The sequence below is a fragment of the Notolepis coatsorum genome (genome assembly GCF_963971535.1).
Source record: "Notolepis coatsorum genome assembly, chromosome: 20".
In the NCBI taxonomy this organism is placed as follows: domain Eukaryota; kingdom Metazoa; phylum Chordata; class Actinopteri; order Aulopiformes; family Paralepididae; genus Notolepis; species Notolepis coatsorum.
In genome coordinates this window covers 26,129,479-26,150,822 of record NC_140184.1, presented here as the reverse complement: position 1 = coordinate 26,150,822, position 21,344 = coordinate 26,129,479, and the positions used below count along the sequence as shown (strand labels likewise).

At 45.2% G+C, this 21,344-nt stretch overlaps 1 protein-coding gene across 1 annotated transcript in view; it reads right to left on the bottom strand.

The window, feature by feature from the left end:
• The window catches only part of nhsb (Nance-Horan syndrome b (congenital cataracts and dental anomalies)), a gene marked incomplete at both ends in the record, with an annotated part of 182,629 nt that overhangs the window by 24,323 nt on the left and 136,962 nt on the right, over positions 1–21,344 (bottom strand). The gene's annotated exons all lie outside the window — the stretch shown is intronic.

The window sequence follows — 21,344 nt, the reverse complement described above, 5'->3', positions numbered from 1 at the left end:
GATTGGCATGGTGAGTGACATTAGTGTCCATGAATGATTGGCATGGTGAGTGACATTAGTGTCCATGAATGATTGGCATGGTGAGTGACATTGGTGTCCATGAATGATTGGCATGGTGAGTAGGGGTGGGAATCACCAGTTTCATCATGATACGATACGATATCGATTCTTTGGACAACGATACGATATTTGCCGATATCACAAAGTCTCTCACGATACAATACGATACGATTAGATTCAGGTGCCTGCGATCGATATGAGATGATATCATATGCCCATTTAACACAATCAGTTATGAGACTCGCCACAGGATTTTCAAAATAAGAGTATCGATATGAATCGATCTTATTACATCGCATCGATCCGATTCGATCGTTGATAATTACATCGATGTATCGATCTGGATCGATGTATCGTCCCACCCCTAATGGTGAGTGACATTAGTGTCCATGAATGATTGGCATGGTGAGTGACATTGGTGTCCATGAATGATTGGCATGGTGAGTGACATTAGTGTCCATGAATGATTGGCATGGTGAGTGACATTGGTGTCCATGAATGATTGGCATGGTGAGTGACATTAGTGTCCATGAATGATTGGCATGGTGAGTGACATTGGTGTCCATGAATGATTGGCATGGTGAGTGACATTGGTGTCCATGAATGATTGGCATGGTGAGTGACATTGGTGTCCATGAATGATTGGCATGGTGAGTGACATTGGTGTCCATGAATGATTGGCGTGGTGAGTGACATTAGTGTCCATGAATGATTGGCATGGTGAGTGACATTAGTGTCCATGAATGATTGGCGTGGTGACCATGGTGAGTGACATTAGTGTCCATGAATGATTGGCACAGATTAGGACATCAACCACCGAGTGGTCACTGTATTTCAGCAAGTGATCTCTACTTTAGGTCAGGGTTAGGAGTGACGTCTCCAGTGAGGACAAGGTTAGGGTTAAGGTATAAATGTTAAATGGTGCATTTATATAGCAGCTTTTATCCAAAGCGCTTTACAATTTTGTTCCTCACATCAGTGTTGTAGTCGAGTCACTAAATCTCGAGTCCGAGTCAAGTCTTGAGTCCCCAGTGTTCGAGTCCGAGTCCAAGTCCGAGTCACCAAAGAAGAGCCAGAGTCGAGTCCGAGTCGAGTCCCCATTAACCTAGTCCGAGTCCGAGTCCGAGTCATCAGTGCTCAAGTCCAAGTCGAGTCACGAGTCCTGAAAATCAGTCCTGGACTCGAGTCCTACGACACTGCCTCACAATCACACACCGATGCAAGGTGCCAACCTGCTCATCGGGTGCAATTAGGGGTTAAGTGTCTTGCTCAAGGACACTTTGACACACTGCCCAGGAGGAGTGGGAATCGAACCGGGAATCTCCAGATTACCAGATGACTGCTCTACCTCCTGAGCCACTGTCGGTGTATAAGGGTTAGATTCATTAAACTAAAAGAGGTGGAGGAGAAAACACACTGGTCTCTCACAGCCTTATTAGACCTGTGATTTTAAATAACGTGCCATAATGTGACTCCGCATTGAGGTCAATAATTTGTTAATAAGACTCTACTACAGTGAACACTTGAGTTTATATTGTAATATGCCTACACCATAACCTAAAAATAGAGAACACTCTGTGGTTGATATCCTGATCTGTTTCAATCATTCATGGAAACTAAATGTGAACGCGCCATGCCATGAATGAGCATGCAGCTGTGCACTTTACACCCACATTAACCAGGTAATGTGCATATTCAACGCAGTCTTCCCACAATTACCATAGCATATATGTCAAAAGTGAAAATTGCAAGCTTATCCACACTAAAATGTATTTATTTTGAATATTTCTTTTAACTTATCTTTCACAGGAAAGCTATTTGCTTTATTACATAGACCCTGCCATTGGCCACTTGTATGGAAGGTCTATAGAAGCTTGTCTCTGCAGTGCATATTCCACCAGCAGCACAGAGAAACAGGAGTAGGTTGAGATCCACGCCAGGTTTTGACTTTACCCTGGACTAGTAGGCTCCATAGAAAGACACTTGAGCCACACTACACATACCTGACACATCAAAGAAAGATAAACACAAACAATATACCAAAATAATATTTGAAACATCTACATTTAATTTTGATTTTAAAATGTTTGTAGTTGGAGAAAAACACAATAAGTCTCGCTGCCACTCTGACAATGCCACACCATACCACACCAGCAGGTGGCAGCAGATCACATGCCTACACAATATTATAAGCCAGCCAGCCACCTACATTTCCCTCAGTCCACCATTTTTGCTGCTGCCATTTATTAATCTGAAAACACAAAAGCCTTCCTGTTTAGAATGATATAACATAGGATACAGTATCCAGCTTTTAATGTCCTACGAGGAATACATAGATGTGAGCTTTATTGATTGACAAGGAAGTGAAAGGGATTGTACGCAGCTCCTCTAATGGCTTTAATTAGGAATCCTCTTTGCATCCATTCATTTAAAATTGCTAAATGTAGTTGTGTCCTTGAATGGCACAGACACACTGAACATCTGTCGCCAGGCAACCTTTCATTGCTAACCAATTGCATGTCTATAATTAAATCTGTTACTTGGTTCAATAGGCAGAGAAAAGTTTATCAAGTTTACAGCATCAAGTAAACAATTTTCGGAAAACAGATTTCTGTCATACTGTGCATACATCTGACTGGATGACTCCTTGTTATTGCCTACATATGAAATACATTCATACCACCATAATAATCTGGAATATATATATATTCAGAATATTCACAATCTGTTCACGTATGCAAAATCACAAGACTAAAAAACGAATTCTGCAATATTTGTGACAGCTTGCAAATTTGGCTCGCAATATATTTTCACAGGCACTTTGGCCACTTAAAGCTAGCTTGCAACATTGTAGCAACCAGAAAGCATAACTTTTCAAGACAGGAAGACTGAAATCTTTAAATTTCTTTCACTGACTTGCACACATTTCCTAAAATTTTCCCACAGTAAAACACAGAAAGCCATTGCAATCTGGGTTGCAGTAATAATCACAAAATCCTGGTGGCTTGGATTTATTGAAGGAAAAAATTATCATATCAAAAGTAAAGAACTACATTTCCCCAAGAGCTAAGGCATCACTTATGCTTATTGGCTCTGTTTTATCTCTGTGTTTGTCACTGGAGCTGTTGGTCATGTTTTCTGAGCACAATAAATATACTGCACACACATTAACCCATTCACTACCACACTACCAAAGGGTTAACCCTTTCACTGCGACAATATTTTAAATTTATTTGAAGGATAAACCCCTTGAGATATGCTATCTCGTTTTTTCGAGGGGGTCCTTAACATAAGATACAAAACATACAATACAATACATAACAAAACAAAACACAGGACAACAAAATACACTTATACACTGACAGACACTCTCCCAAGCTCACCCCCACAGTCCACACTGATTCCTCCCAAGAGGATCGTCGATATATGTATGTTCCCATATAAGTGTACATACAAAATTACAGTTTGATCTGTAAACATGTAAACCCTAACACAGTAAATCAGTAACAAGTGCAAGTAGTCTGTAGATGAGTAAACAAAGATATCTTAAATAACCAGTAAGAAGTGAGAGATCTTAGTGAACTAGGCAGTTTGTTCCAATCAGCTGGAATACAGAAGGTTAACCATTTCACTGCCACACTACCAAATGGTTAACCCTTTCACTGTGACAATACAGAATGTTAACCCTTTCACTGCCACACGACAAAGGGTTAACCCTTTCACAACCACACTACAGAAGGTTAACCCTTTCACTACCACACTACAGGCGGTTAACCCTCTGTAGTGTGGTAGTGAAAGGTTAACCTTCTGTAGTGTGGTAGTGAAAGGGTTAACCTTCTGTAGTGGGGTAGTGAAAGGGTTAACCTTCTGTAGTGTGGTAGTGAGATGGTTAACCTTCTGTGGTGGGGTATTGAAAGGGTTAAACCGCCAGGTCAGTGTTCTGCCAACTAAGATTACATTTATACCTGAATACATTTAGCTTCAACAGTATGACTTCAGCCTCTGTTTAGTGATGTAACAGCATGTGTTGGTGGGGGCAGTAGTGACCGCATGTGTTGGTGGGGGCAGTAGTGACAGCATGTGTTGGTGGGGGCAGTAGTGACAGCATGTGTTGGTGGGGGCAGTAGTGACCGCATGTGTTGGTGGGGGCAGTAGTGACCGCATGTGTTGGTGGGGGCAGTAGTGACCGCATGTGTTGGTGGGGGCAGTAGTGACCGCATGTGTTGGTGGGGGCAGTAGTGACAGCATGTGTTGGTGGGGGCAGTAGTGACCGCATGTGTTGGTGGGGGCAGTAGTGACAGCATGTGTTGGTGGGGGCAGTAGTGACCGCATGTGTTGGTGGGGGCAGTAGTGACCGCATGTGTTGGTGGGGGCAGTAGTGACCGCATGTGTTGGTGGGGGCAGTAGTGACAGCATGTGTTGGTGGGGGCAGTAGTGACAGCATGTGTTGGTGGGGGCAGTAGTGACAGCATGTGTTGGTGGGGGCAGTAGTGACAGCATGTGTTGGTGGGGGCAGTAGTGACAGCATGTGTTGGTGGGGGCAGTAGTGACAGCAGTAGTGACAGCAGTAGTGACAGCAGTAGTGACAGCAGTAGTGACAGCAGTAGTGACAGCATGTGTTGGTGGGGGCAGTAGTGACCGCATGTGTTGGTGGGGGCAGTAGTGACCGCATGTGTTGGTGGGGGCAGTAGTGACAGCATGTGTTGGTGGGGGCAGTAGTGACAGCATGTGTTGGTGGGGGCAGTAGTGACCGCATGTGTTGGTGGGGGCAGTAGTGACCGCATGTGTTGGTGGGGGCAGTAGTGACCGCATGTGTTGGTGGGGGCAGTAGTGACCGCATGTGTTGGTGGGGGCAGTAGTGACCGCATGTGTTGGTGGGGGCAGTAGTGACAGCATGTGTTGGTGGGGGCAGTAGTGACAGCATGTGTTGGTGGGGGCAGTAGTGACCGCATGTGTTGGTGGGGGCAGTAGTGACAGCATGTGTTGGTGGGGGCAGTAGTGACAGCATGTGTTGGTGGGGGCAGTAGTGACAGCATGTGTTGGTGGGGGCAGTAGTGACCGCATGTGTTGGTGGGGGCAGTAGTGACAGCATGTGTTGGTGGGGGCAGTAGTGACCGCATGTGTTGGTGGGGGCAGTAGTGACAGCATGTGTTGGTGGGGGCAGTAGTGACAGCAGTAGTGACAGCAGTAGTGACAGCATGTGTTGGTGGGGGCAGTAGTGACAGCATGTGTTGGTGGGGGCAGTAGTGACAGCAGTAGTGACAGCAGTAGTGACAGCAGTAGTGACAGCATGTGTTGGTGGGGGCAGTAGTCTATCCTCAGCTAAACACCTTCTTCCTCAACTAATAGTCAAGGTTCAAGGTTCTCAAGGTTCTTTATTATTTGACATGCAAAAATACAGAATACCTTCACATGGCATGCTTTTTTCTGTTATGCGTCCTATGAGGATCATAGGACGCTTGGATCATACACATACAGCTCATTACAATGAGGAAAGGTGGGGGGGGAGTGCACAAGCCAGTCCTGGTGGGGGAGGTGAGGTGCTGGGTAAAGGAACGCCGTGTCTCCTGTTCTTATCTTGACTCCCCGACATTTTCCAGAAAATGTGTCATTTCTGCAGTCTAAAATATTTGGACCAAGATGGACCAGGCTGTGTGTCTGACTGGAAGGAGGAGGCTGTGAGTCAGTACTGTAGTCTGAAGGAGGAGGCTGTGAGTCAGTACTGTAGTCTGAAGGAGGAGGCTGTGAGTCAGTACTGTAGTCTGAAGGAGGAGGCTGTGAGTCAGTACTGTAGTCTGAAGGAGGAGGCTGTGAGTCAGTACTGTAGTCTGAAGGAGGAGGCTGTGAGTCAGTACTGTAGTCTGAAGGAGGAGGAGGCTGTGAGTCAGTACTGTAGTCTGAAGGAGGAGGCTGTGAGTCAGTACTGTAGTCTGAAGGAGGAGGCTGTGAGTCAGTACTGTAGTCTGAAGGAGGAGGAGGCTGTGAGTCAGTACTGTAGTCTGAAGGAGGAGGAGGCTGTGAGTCAGTACTGTAGTCTGAAGGAGGAGGAGGCTGAGAGTCAGTACTGTAGTCTGAAGGAGGAGGAGGCTGTGAGTCAGTACTGTAGTCTGAAGGAGGAGGAGGCTGAGAGTCAGTACTGTAGTCTGAAGGAGGAGGAGGCTGTGAGTCAGTACTGTAGTCTGAAGGAGGAGGAGGCTGTGAGTCACTACTGTAGTCTGAAGGAGGAGGAGGCTGAGAGTCAGTACTGTAGTCTGAAGGAGGAGGAGGCTGAGAGTCAGTACTGTAGTCTTCTCCTTCATTGTCACTTGTTGCTCAAGCTGTAAAACCGGAACTTGTGGTAATTCTCAGCTTAACCCAAACCTTGACGTCAGTGGAGGCTCCACGTCCCACTGTGGGATATATATTATATTATACCACACCACCCTGATCTAACATGGAGATGAAAATATCTATTTTTGTGATGATCGTCGATTTCCAAAGATTTTCGACTTTTGCAGCTTGGCCACATCTCCTCTCACTTTACTACTGCAATGTAGGTGTCTCATCCTCATCCTCATCATCACCGACACCATCTTCATTATTATCATCATCATCATCATCATCATCATCATCATCATCATCATCATCATCATCATCATCATCTTCCTCCTCCTCATCATCATATTGCAGTGTTTCCCATAAAGACTGAATTACTCAGCAACATTCATTTTTCTGCTGTGCATCATCAAAAACAGATCAGGAAGGAAGAACACACACGCACGCACACACACACACACACACACACACACACACACACACACACACACACACACACACACACACACACACACACACACACACACACACACACACACACACACACACACACACACACACACACACACACACACACACACACACACACACACACACACACACACACACACACACACACACACACACACACACACACACACACACACACACACACACACACACACCTTTACAAGGCTATATCTCCCTCTGAGGGAACACGGGCACTATTTGGTAACATTACAGAGAGCTGTGTCTCTATCCTCTACATCACAGTGGTATAGTGTCACAGTGACACGTCATCATTACATGATAAGATGGATCACAGTCGTCTCATCAGCGTCGCTTCAGCACAGCGGCCAAAGTGGAGCCCAATATTTGTCAGGTTTGCTTCAAATTGGTTCAGATTCTGGAAAAACAAATCCTCTTGGAACAACAGAAATGGCACTAAGCTGAACCGCACTGCAGAGCAAGGCACCAGCATGTCCACTTCTCCCTAACACTGACCAACATGTCTCCCTAACACTGACCAACATGTCTCCCTAACACTGACCAACATGTCTCCCTAACACTGACCAACATGTCTCCCTAACACTGACCAACATGTCTCCCTAACACTGACCAACATGTCTCCCTAACACTGACCAACATGTCTCCCTAACACTGACCAACATGTCCACTTCTCCCTAACACTGACCAACATGTCTCCCTAACACTGACCAACATGTCTCCCTAACACTGACCAACATGTCTCCCTAACACTGACCAACATGTCCACTTCTCCCTAACACTGACCAACATGTCCACTTCTCCCTAACACTGACCAACATGTCTCCCTAACACTGACCAACATGTCTACTTCTCCCTAACACTGACCAACATGTCTCCCTAACACTGACCAACATGTCTACTTCTCCCTAACACTGACCAACATGTCCACTTCTCCCTAACACTGACCAACATGTCTCCCTAACACTGACCAACATGTCTACTTCTCCCTAACATTAGAAAGCTTACAATCTGAAGAGGTGATTTTTGAAAAGTTGCAACAATAACACAAATGCCTTGACAAACCCCCTATTGTCTAACGAGAGGTAACCGTAAGCTAGGAATCATATAGATGTTGTACAGCATCCGTGTAGCCAAAAGCAAGCAAGCAGGCAGGCAAGCAGGCAAGCAAGCAAGCTAACAAACAAACAAACAAACAAACAAACAAACAAACAAACAAACAAACAAACAAACAAACAAACAGGTAAATAGTAGGTTAATAATACTGTATACTGTACCCATAATTAAGCCGTAGAAGCTAAACTACTTTCTCTCTCCAGGACTCATAGCAACTCATAAGTCCTGTAATGAGTTTGTGTTGCACTGGACTGGTCTATACCAGAATAAATCCATGTTTACCTTTTGACAGCTAACAACAGCACCTCTCTCACCCATCCCGCTGGCTGCGTTTATCACTACCAAGCACTAGAACGCTCCCTTGCAACAATGCCTGGCTACAAAGCTATAGGCAGGTCCTGCTTTGATTCAGATTTCAGTCACATTCTGGAATCTATCAGAAAGTCCTTTTTGATTCTTTAAGGACTTTATTAACGTGGGGAGATAGTTAGAATGCAGGGAAGTGCACAGGCAGGTTTAAAATGCAAAGTAGTCCCACGAGTCAAAGCAGCGAGATGCACTGTGTAATGCAGGCAAACAGAGTTAGCACAGTGGAAAGGAGCCTGTGAAATAGGTTAGCCTTTCTAAACAGACCCCAGCTTCCCATACCTGCACTGTCCTGTTTCAGCCTTCCTCCCGATGCCCTGCTCCTTCTCCTCTTCCTCTGCATTCGATAGTGAGGTAGCTTACGCTGGGAGTTGCCCATCAATAAGCTCCAGGACTAGCCAATACACAGTGGTATACCTGTATTTAAGATGCATCCAAGATCCAAGTCTGCAGCTGACTGATGAACAGAGATCTGTGTGTGTGTGTCACACACTCACTCTCTCTGTCTCCCTGTATACATACTATATGTCTCTCTCTCACTCACTCTTTCTCACTCTGAAAGACTTTCTGTCTTCCTTCCTTCCCCCTTCCTCCCCCTCTCTCCCTGGATTCTCTTCTCCTGCTTCCCCTCTCCTCACCAGTCATCCCTCTCTCTTTCTCCATCCCTCCATCTCTCTCTCTCGCTCTCTCTCTCTCTCTCTCTCTCCATCTTTCTCCATCTCTCTCTCTCTCTCTCTCTCTCTCTCTCTCTCTCTCTCTCTCTCTCTCTCTCTCTCTCTCTCTCTCTCCCTCTGTCCGCAGGTGTGGTGTCAGCAACTTGCAGTGTCATCTTCAGACCCTGCATACCAATAGGACCCACACAACAGAGGAGAGGAGAGGAGAGGAGAGGAGAGGAGAGGAGAGGAGAGGAGAGGAGAGGAGAGGAGAGTGAATAGGAGAGGAGAGGAGAGGAGAGGAGAGGAGAGGAGAGGAGAGGAGAGGAGAGGAGAGGAGAGGAGAGGAGAGGAGAGGAGAGGAGAGGAGAGGAGAGGAGAAGAGAAGAGGAGAGGAGAGGAGCGGAGATGAGAGGAGAGGAGAGGAGAGTGAATAGGAGAGGAGAGGAGAGGAGGTGAGAGGAGAGGAGATGAGAGGAGAGTAGAGGAGAGAGGAGTGAATATGAGTGGAAATGAGAGGAGGGAAGAGGAGGTGAGAGGAGATGAGATGAGAGGAGAGGAGAGGAGAGGAGAGTGAATAGGAGAGGAGATGAGAGGAGAGGAGAGGAGAGGAGAGGAGAGGAGAGGAGAGGAGAGGAGGGGAGAGGAGGTGAGGGGAGAGGAGATGAGAGGAGAGGAGAGGAGAGGAGAGGAGAGGAGAGGAGAGGAGAGGAGAGGAGAGGAGGGTGAATAGGAGAGGAGAGGAGAGGAGAGGAGAGGAGAGGAGAGGAGAGGAGAGGAGAGGAGATGAGAGGAGAGGAGAGGAGAGGAGAGTGAATAGGAGAGGAGAGGAGAGGAGAGGAGAGGAGAGGAGAGGAGAGGAGAGGAGAGGAGAGGAGAGGAGAGGAGAGGAGAGGAGAGGAGATGAGAGGAGAGGAGAGTGAATAGGAGAGGAGAGGAGAGGAGGGGAGAGGAGGTGAGGGGAGAGGAGATGAGATGAGAGGAGAGGAGAGGAGAGGAGAGGAGAGGAGAGGAGAGGAGAGGAGAGGAGAGGAGAGGAGAGGAGAGGAGAGGAGAGGAGAGGAGAGGAGAGGAGAGGAGAGGAGAGTGAATAGGAGAGGAATGAGAGGCGAGGAGGTGAGAGGAGAGGAGAGTGAATAGGAGAGGAAATGAGAGGAGAGGAGAGGAGAGGGGAGTGAATAGGAGAGGAAATGAGAGGAGGGGAGAGGAGGTGAGAGGAGAGGATAGTGAATAGGAGAGGAAATGAGAAGAGAGGAGAGGGGAGTGAATAGGAGAGGAAATGAGAGGAGGGGAGAGGAGATGAGAGGAGGGGGGAGGAGGTGAGAGGAGATGAGAGGAGGGGAGAGGAGGTGAGAGGAGAGGAGATGAGAGGAGCAGAGGAGAGAGGTGACGAAAGGAGAGGAGGGCAGAGGAGAAGAAAGCAGATGAGAGGATAGAGGAGAGGATAAAGGAGGGGAAAGGAGGGGAGAGGAGATGAAAGGAGGGGAGAGGAGATGAAAGGAGAGGAGATGCAATGAGAAGATAGGAAAGGCTATCAGCAGCTCCAACCTCCTGTTGTTTTCTACTCAACACACTGCCGGGCGGATCGTATTAATAATCGTAAATGTCACATTTCCTTTGAACGATTCTGACCCATTGTCTACAAATGATTTGTGTACACTCTCCAACTAGTACACAAATTGTACGTACTAACGTCCTTGCTACCGCACTCCCTTTCTGTTACAGCTTTAATTCCGCCTCCGCCTCTCTCCAGTCCAGATGCGAGCCTATTCAAGTCATTAGTAGTAGGGAACGTATTAGTGTAGGAATCTGGGTCAGCCGGCACACTCCCTACCACTGGCTTAAGATCTTGTCATAGTAGATAGATGTTATATAAGAAACACTTGCTGGCTCTGCAGAGGAAATACTTACTGTATGTGTATTGTTGGTCTCTGCCACACTGTTGTTTATGAACTACTCCTGGAATAATGACTACTTTGGCGTAAACATGCACACACAAACACATGTGCACACACGCACGCGCAGGCGCACACACACACACACACACACACACACACACACACACACACACACACACACACACACACACACACACACACACACACACACACACACACACACACACACACACACACACACACACACACACACACACACACACACAATCGGATATCTGGAACACTTTTTGACACAATTAATGAATTATTGGTACACAAAAGAGTAGCACAGACTGGTACACAAAAGCCCAAATACATTATGTCAGCTGTTTACTGGCTTCCATATTGAATACAATGGTAAGCCAAAAATACTTCTATTTACAGTAATCACACAAAAGCTGGCGATTACAATGATAGAGTCAATCTTCAGTTCCATTCAGAATAACCTTCAAGTCGCTATATACTGTTATTCTTCATCAAAAGCTGTGCCTCCACATCTCTCTCCTATAGCAGTCCTCTGATACAACAACACGCTGTGCCTCCACATCTCTCTCCTATAGCAGTCCTCTGATACAACAACACTGTGCCTCCACATCTCTCTCCTATAGCAGTCCTCTGATACAACACACTGTGCCTCCACACCTCTCTCCTATAGCAGTCCTCTGATACAACAAGCTGTGCCTCCACATCTCTCTCCTATAGCAGTCCTCTGATACAACAAGCTGTGCCTCCACATCTCTCTCCTATAGCAGTCCTCTGATACAACACACTGTGCCTCCACATCTCTCTCCTATAGCAGTCCTCTGATACAACAAGCTGTGCCTCCACATCTCTCTCCTATAGCAGTCCTCTGATACAACAAGCTGTGCCTCCACATCTCTCTCCTATAGCAGTCCTCTGATACAACAGGCTGTGCCTCCACACCTCTCTCCTATAGCAGTCCTCTGATACAACAACACACTGTGTCTCCACATCTCTCTCCTATAGCAGTCCTCTGATACAACAACACACTGTGTCTCCACATCTCTCTCCTATAGCAGTCCTCTGATACAACACACTGTGCCTCCACATCTCTCTCCTATAGCAGTCCTCTGATACAACACGCTGTGCCTCCACATCTCTCTCCTATAGCAGTCCTCTGATACAACACGCTGTGTCTCCTCCACATCTCTCTCCTATAGCAGTCCTCTGATACAACAACACGCTGTGCCTCCACATCTCTCTCCTATAGCAGTCCTCTGATACGACACGCTGTGCCTCCACACCTCTCTCCTATAGCAGTCCTCTGATACAACACGCTGTGCCTCCACATCTCTCTCCTATAGCAGTCCTCTGATACAACACGCTGTGCCTCCACATCTCTCTCCTATAGCAGTCCTCTGATACGACACGCTGTGCCTCCACATCTCTCTCCTATAGCAGTCCTCTGATACAACACACTGAGGAGCTCCATAGTCACACAGCGGCCATTTTGCTTTTATATCATGCTCAGATTGGGATTCCTTTCCATCTTGAGCCACAAAACAGATGCAAAGTCAATGGGGCCCTGAAATAAATGTTGAAACCTATACTCCACAGTTCACCCAAAGTATGTGTTTATTTCAGGGCTTGTACAGACTGGAGCGTGTCCCCATTGACTTTGCATTAGTCGCGTGGCAAATTAGCCAGAGCTGTGGGTATCCAGTGAAGAACAGCATGAGAAAGGACTTTACTGATCAATAACTGTTGGTAAGTGGGAAATAGGGCTAGGTTCCAAAATTCTGAACTTACCCTTTAAGTGGGTCAGACAGACAGGGTAGGAGACTTTCCATTGGACATGGATTTCAGTTTTCACAGTTTCCAGACCACTAATAAAAACACTTTAAGTCCTGAAGAAGGGTCTCGGGGCTGTACTCTACTACTACTTTAAAGCAGGAAGTCAAGTTTAATCACTTTAATTGCTCCTGCTGCAGACTTAAAATGCAGAGGACTTTTAATCACAGTGTGCCTTGGTACATACGGGCTGCATACAACTACAGTAGAATACATATCTAACCACATTATCTTATAGCCAGATAATGATATAATGTACATATAATAATCTTGTTATTATGATCCTATACCTCTCACACAGAAAAGCTATTGAGTCCAAACTAAACAGAGAACGAAAACATTAACTGTAAGACATTTGAAATAACTTTAAAAATAAAGTAAAAACAGCAACCACAACAGCAACAACAACAACAACAAAGCGATACAATGCACTATACCTTTAGATTGCACAGGGACGCAGCCGAGACCCAGACAGGCCAAAGCCATGGTCAGGAACACTCCTCCCTCCCTGTCTGTCTGTCTGTCTGTCTGTCTGTCTGTCTGTCTGTCTGTCTGTCTGTCTGTCTGTCTGTCTGTCTGTCTGTCTGTCTGTCTGTCTGTCTGTCTGTCTCTCTGTCTCTCTGTCGTCTCTCTGTCTGTCAGTCTCTCTCTTTCCCCTTCCTCTTGCAGACTCCTCAACACCCGTCTGTGGCCATGTCCACGATACGACCTTCTTCCCACACACACGGGTCAGGAGGTTGCAACAGTAGCAGCAGTAGCCCCTTGGCGCAAAAACGCACCCCTCCCGGTAAGTTAACTATCTCCGCTTCGCCACCCCAACTGAGATCCTTTTCAGGTGGCGGAATGGTTAAGACTGTGGTTTCCTGCACAGTTACCAGCCGGACGAGCAACATCTGCACAGACAGACCCCCCCCCCCCACCCACCCACCCACCTGCTGTCTCTGCTCTCAGCCTCTCCTCAGCTGGGACGGCCCAGACCAGTGATGGCGTTGATGTTGTTTCCTTCATCAATACATGGACATTTTGCTGTGGCCTCACCGAGAGCTGAATATCACAGTGCACTCACTGAAGAACCCGTGAAGGAGATGCTTCATAGCAACCGCAGATACTTCCCTGTCAAATCTCTCCTGTCCCTCTGACCCCCCGCCCCCCTCAGCTAGTCTCAGATGGTACAGTCCTGCCTGGGCATGGCCTGTCCCTTACCGTAATCTCTTTATGATGTTGTAATGTGGGGGTTGGTGGGGAGGGGGGGGATTCAACCACAGAGTATTAATGTATTAATCCACCACATGCTGGGAATATGCATCACATGTCCCTCTACTGCTGCCACCGAGGAATGGTGATCTAAGTGTGTGTGTGTGTGTGTGTGTGTGTGTGTGTGTGTGTGTGTGTGTGTGTGTGCGCGCACGTGTGTGCGTGTGTTGGACAAAATACCATAAACAGAAATACACAATAACGGGAATTCGTGCGGTGAGATGGGTTTCCTCTACTGCATATCTTAGATTAGAAGGAACAGGGACATTAAGGTCAGTATGGGAATTCTTGGGAACTGTTAAGTCCGTCGTTGCGTATAACTACAGTCCAAGGAATTAGGTTACACTGATTCAGGAAGTTCTAACTGCAAGGAGTCAACATCCCCATGGATAGTATGATAGACAGACAGAGAGAGAGAGAGAGTGAGAGAGAGTGAGAGAGAGAGAGAGAGAGAGAGAGAGAGAGAGAGAGAGAGAGACAGAGAGAGCAAGAGAGAGAGCGAGAGAGAGAGCGAGAGAGAGTGAGAGAGAGAGCGAGCCCGGTCTGGTAATCTGCTGTAATCTGGAGCTCTCTCAGTTGCTGACCTTGGAGTAGAGCTGCTGGATCTGGCGCTGTGCTACAGGGGCTTTTAACCTCTCACTGTGCTGGGATTCACACACACACACACACACACACACACACGCGCACACGCACACACACACACACACACAATAAGGTACAGTCATACACATATAGAAACTTGGCTGCCTGAAGGTGCACACACACACACACACACACACACACACACACACACACACACACACACACACACACACACACACACACACACACACACACACATTATCCATATTGGTATCAGGAACACTTTGCACAGTAACACACGTTTTGTAACATACAGGTATACTAAAGTATCTTCCTGCATGCTCTTAAGATACCTAGGCACATTTATCTGGACTCATTTGCTTTAGCCCCTGAAACAGACTGGAAGTGGAACGCACACTGAGCGGTACCTGCACCATGCCTCTGCGTGCACCTCATTGAGGGGTACCACACTGGACATGCATGGCGCCGTGTGGAGCTCTGTATGCACCTCATGGAGGGGTAGGGATAAAGTCCATGTCGAGGCTATTTTCTCAGTGCCTGTTACGCACCCCAGTAAGGGGACACAACACAAGGCCACAGACATGGTAGGTGAGGGTGTAGTGACACAAAACCATGAAACAGTTTGCCAAAATAATAATATTTATTGACAAAACACAGCAACACAGAGAGCAAGGAGGACTACCAGTGGCACCAAATTAAATACACAAAATGAAAAGAACCCCCCCCCCCCCCCCCCCCATTTACAGGCGCCAAGCGCCCAAAAGTACAGGTGGTGGTGCTCACTCTAGGCTGGTGTCTCTAACATCAGGTCACCTATGTGATGCAAAATGTAGACCCCAGGGTATCTTCCTGTCCTCAATGTCCCTGTGTGCGAAACAAAACGTTAATACACAAGAAAAGCAATCACCATAGGCTGGGTGAACAAGGGAACAAATATACAAAGGGTTAGGGTTAACAGAAATGTGCACGAAAGATGATGACTATTAAACACAACAAAGAATCAGAGCTCTGTCACCAGCTCTACACAAAAGGTCCTGTTCACAAGGCCACAACTCTACAATCACACTAATGCTCCAAAAGCTACAGTTCTACTATAATGTTTAACACAAAAGTTATTTCCTATACTAACAACAATGAACCAGAGCTTTAACCAGCTCTACCAAAAGATACCTAAAGACAGAGCTCTACCACCAAAAGATACAGATAGTTACCACCAAAGACACAGAGAGCTCACTGACACTGCACACAGACTGGGATATATGAAGTGGTGTAGAGGTTGATTGCAGATTAGCATCAGCTGCTGCTGGACTGGAGTGAGATGCTGATTGCAACCAGCTGGTGCTGGGGCTGGAACTGGGAGACATCTGAGGCCATGGTTACACTTACAATGTTTCATTTTCGAATTATTTCGTTTGCATGTCCAAGTTAAAGGGCAACGCCGTTTTGGCAGGAAAACGCGTTTTCCTAGCGGCAACGCTCAAAGGGTGTTTTTGTTTTGAAAACTCCCCGACAACAGTGCCATGTAATTTGCGCGAGCCAGATACGGAGCCGTTCATGCCCAGCGCCCATGCGCAGTAGAGACAGACGCCAAATTATCCCCTGGCTGGACCTCGACTCCGTCCATTAGTCCAAACATCAGAACTATTTCTGGGAGTCACTTGCAATATCGCGCTATAATTAATATAATTTGCTGTCTCCCGACACCAACCGGCCATATGGGGAGGCTATACAGGATATCAGCTGCATCCTCCTCAGATTGCTTATTCATGTGCTTTATAACAGAGCAGATGGATAACCATTTGACTCCATCCTCCCAGACACCGTCAGAGATTGATTTTGTACTTGCTTTTAATTTCCCATAATTAATTAGATCATTCCAAACTACAACAGTCTGCATCCCCTTAACACTTTCAGTGCCAGCAGGGGGCGCATGATTTAGTGCTTGAATGCCCACCATCCACTTCAATGTTAGCGTTAATAACGCCTAATCTATGTTTAAAATTATGGCTATGTGTCTAATCTGCCCGTCGCTTATCAATGACTCGTTTTCCAGTCAACATTGTCGAAGCGAATTGTTTTTTTATCGGTTCATTTTAGTTTTATAGCATTTTGAAAAGCCCTCATTTTCAAGGAAAATAAAAAGATTCCATGATAAAAGACGTTTACTGGAATATTCTAGAATACACAAAAACGTTGTAATTTTTCGGCCTATTTATGAATCGTTTTCAAATAAACGCTAGATCATCGATAGTATATGTGTACGTATGCACGCTGGGGCCGCAAGCTGAAAATCGATTATCTGAGTTCCTCATCAGCGATCGCACACACACACACACACACACATAGGGGACACGTTGATATCTCAGCGAATACAACTCTGATTATCCCAAGACTGGTAAAATAGATTCCTTACCTCAGATCAGATGTTCTCCAAAAAGATCATTCCAATTCCTGATCGCCATTCCAAAAATCGATCACTACTGTCTACTATCGATTGGCTACTGTGAATATATGTTCCAAGCTGATTCCCGTCCCGCGATCACTTCCATGTTCATCAGACGGCTTGCCAGCTCAGGGAGCCAGCTGGCCCCGCCTCTACATATCGACTGATCCCAGGTCAGTCTAAGCGACTGACGTGCAGTTACTCAGGGATAGACGATAGGGGGCGCTTTTTTCCATTCTGAGCTGCTTATGGGGCTGGTGTACCAACGGGAGACTTGGTTGATGAAATATATGAAATCAGATCGCTAATAAAAAAATAAAACGATAATACACGTCGTGGGCATTCAGGCTGATAAAACGTCATATGACGTGATGGGCACTGAAAGTGTTAACAATTGTTTGTATTGAGCCGTATTGTATTGTACCCATTCTGCAATCTGTTAAATCCGTTAACATTATTACGTTAATGTACGATAGCCTCGATAGCCTCAATGCTAACTATATAAATGGGATATGCCAATCACATTAGCATGTAGCTAACAACATCAGCTATCTTTTTGTGAGACTAAACACTCCGCTCTTGGTGGTAAATTGTGTTGATGTTCATTTTGTTTCATCAACAAATGAGGCAGAACACACAGTGAATGTATCCTTTTTTGTTTATTGGCACTTTGTTTCTTGCTGAAAAATAAATGCTATGTTGCTAAATGGCTCACGCGAGGTATTTAAAGATTTTTGACTGAGCAGGATGTGGAGTGACGTGTTCAACCTTTCTGATTGGTTGAAAATGGCCTTCATGTTTGAGCTACATCGCCACCTACTGCTTTGGCATTGTACTACATGTATATACATCACTCGGTGCTCACGAGACAAAAGACGTCTAACTTGCCTGCCAATACGCAGCGTTCTGAAAGGCGAAATGAAACTAATCGTTTTGGCTATAATGTAACCGCAGCCTGAGAAACAGATATGTAGACACAGGAGGGAGACAAAAACAGAACAACAACCAAAACATGCCTATATACATAGCTCAGATAACATACATAACTCCCCATATACAATAGGACACCGTCCGTAACAGTGCCCCATACACAGACTGTGGAATTACACAGGGAGATTCACTAGCCTCTCACCCCCCAGCCCTTCTGCATCCACCTCCAGTCTCTTTCAAGGGTTATTCACGTCGCTCTGCCATATGCCAACAATCAAACACAATATCCGAATTACGTGATTACCTCACTCACAGTGTTCTTCTATGAATTACATGATTACCTGACTCACAGTGTTCTTCTCGTTGTTGTTTTCAAAATATGGAAGTGAATGAGTAATCTGCTACTGAAAGACATTCATAGCTATCTAAGAAAATAAACATGAATAAGGTGAATATAGTCTAATGAGGTGGGTATGTATGTATGCATGTACTTTATGCATGTACTGTATGTATGTATGTATGTATGTATGTATGTATGTATGTATGTATGTATGTATGTATGTATGTATGTATGTATGTATGTATGTATGTATGTATGTATGTATGTATGTATGTATGTATGTATATGTATATTGTGACGAACCTGATAGGGTACAGGCTCGCCACGGTTCAAATACAAACAAATGCGAAGAGCAATATCAATAAATACAAGTATTTATTGAATTTAGGGCAGAATCCAGAGGGAAAAAGCAATAGAATGGTCGTGATCCGGTCCGTGGGTCAAAAACACAAAACAGGCTCGCCGACAGAAAAAGGGATTGTTCACAATTCAGGCTAGTCGTCCAGTCCAGGGTCAGTACACAAGGGGGAATCTCAGCCAGTCCAGGATCCAGTACACAAAGAACACCTATCTCGCTTTCTCCTCACCTTTCACTACCTCTCACCGTCGCAACTCTGAATATCAATCTCTCTCTCTCTCTATACCACTCCAACTCCTTACTCCGCTCAACTCAACCCTCTCTAACCTAGTGTTAATGTAGTGTGTGGGACTGGGTGTGTGCACGTGAGATGTGGCTGGACTAATGATGTGCAGGTGTGTTCTTGATGTGCAGGTGTGTTCTATCTATCAGTACTAATCAGCTACCTAATTGACTCTACTCCTTCCGTGACGGACATATCTCCCATCCTTCACATATCCAAAGGAGGGGGGAGGAGATCTGTCACAATACGTACAGTATGTAGCCTCCTATGTAACTAAGAAGTACATATGAAGAGTCAATCTCCACCCCACCCCCACCCTTCCTCTCTTACCTCAGTCTGTTTCTCTACATACAGTGTCGTCACTAAATCTGAGTCCAGTAAAACATTTGTGTTGTTGTTTTGTCTCTGTGCACATTGGATTTTAAATGAAACAATGACTATGAGGTTAAAGGTCAGACTTTCAGCTTTAAAGGAAAACTCCAACATTTTGGGAAATTAGCTTATTTAACATCTTCCCTGGAGTTAGACAAGAAGATACATACCTTTTTTGTCTCTGTGCGTGCATTTAGCTTAGGGAACAGTCGCTCCATTAGCATAGCTTAGCTTCATCACTGGAAGTGAGGCGGGGCCGGAGCCTGACAGTGTATAGTTTGATTGATTGATTGAAAAGTTTATTAACAGATTGCAGAATACACTCCAAATAGTGGTCTGCAAGGGCCTTGAAATAAAGCCCGAGCCCTGCCCGAGCCTGTGAACTTCAGGCCCTGCCCGAAAATAAGCCCGACTGTAAATAATATTTTAAGCCCTAGCCCGCGTGAAAACCCGAAAAAAAATTATTATTATTATTATTAAAATATAATTTTATTTTGTATTTGTTTTAAATATTCGAAACCCGGTTTTATATGAACGTAATAAATAAACAAAAACGAAAATGTCCAATAGGTCTAACTAAATAACACATATCATAAAACTAACAACACAGCAGCCTCGTAAAACATATTGAAGGCTATAGAATCTTCTTTGACACACACACACACACACACACACACACACGACACACAATAGCCTACTCAGTCACTATACAAACAAACAGAAAACAGAAATCAGATTTCGAGCAGAGCAACATAATGAAAAGCACAACAAAACAGGTAGCGACCCAGCAAATAATAAACATCACTCACCACGACGTCAGCAACGCGTTGAACAACGTTAACAAAACTTCGCCAACCGGCTACATACATCCAAGAACAAATTAAAACGTTGCCAACTGGCTATATTCCAACACAACCAATCGAGTTCTCCTCTGAGTTCTCCCTGCGCGCTGCGGTAATTACATCCAAATGTTTCTCTGATGACAGCTTTGCGCAAAAGAGAAAACGAATCTTAAGGAAAACGAAGGTTATCCTATAACCCTAGTTATATATATAAAAAAAAAAAAAAAAAACGCAATAAAAAAAACAAATAAATAAAAAACTGCGGTGCCCGGGCCCGGCCGAGCCCGAATTATTTATTAAAAAAAAAGCCCTACCCAGCCCGAACCCGCCGGGCCGGGCCCCGTCGGGCCTGGGCAAGGTTGCAGTGCACTAACTCCAAATACAACTCCAAAACGTTCATGTAAACATGTTGTGACCTGTGTATTCACCACGTAGAGAAATAAAAAATAATTGAATTAGACAATTACGTTTTATAAGCAAATATACTCTGAACAATTTTTTGCCCAACCACTCCTCTCTGAGCGCAGCCAGTGATTTCAATGTGTCGTCGTGATTGTTGACATTCTCATTCATTCAAAGGATCCGAACATTATCTAACGTTAACACGAACCTAAACTAACGTTACAACTAACCTAAAGTTAGTTTAGGTTCGTGTTAACGTTAGATAATGTACAAAATAAACCTTTATCCGCTGCTATAAATGTCGCACTTTTATTTTGACAACCCCAGAAAGGAAGTCATTATATATGCTTTACCATCCTGATCTGTGTTAGCTCCGGTTAGCTCAGAGCGTCCGGTATAACAATACCAGCCATTGGATTACTGTTTTCTAAATTGGGGAGGCTTTTAATCGTCAAGGTAAGAGGATTTCAAGTCATGGTATCCATAAACTTCAATCGGTTCGGATCCTTTGAATGAATGAGAATGTCAACAATCACGACGACACATTGAAATCACTGGCTGCGCTCAGAGAGGAGTGGTTGGCCAACTTGGGCAAAAAATTGTTCCGAGTATATTTGCTTATAAAACGTAATTGTCTAATTCAATTATTTTTTATTTCTCCATGTGGTGAATACACAGGTCACAACATGTTTACATGAACGTTTTGGACTTGTATTTGGAGTGTATTCTGCAATCTGTTAATAAACTTTTCAATCAATCAATCAAACTATAC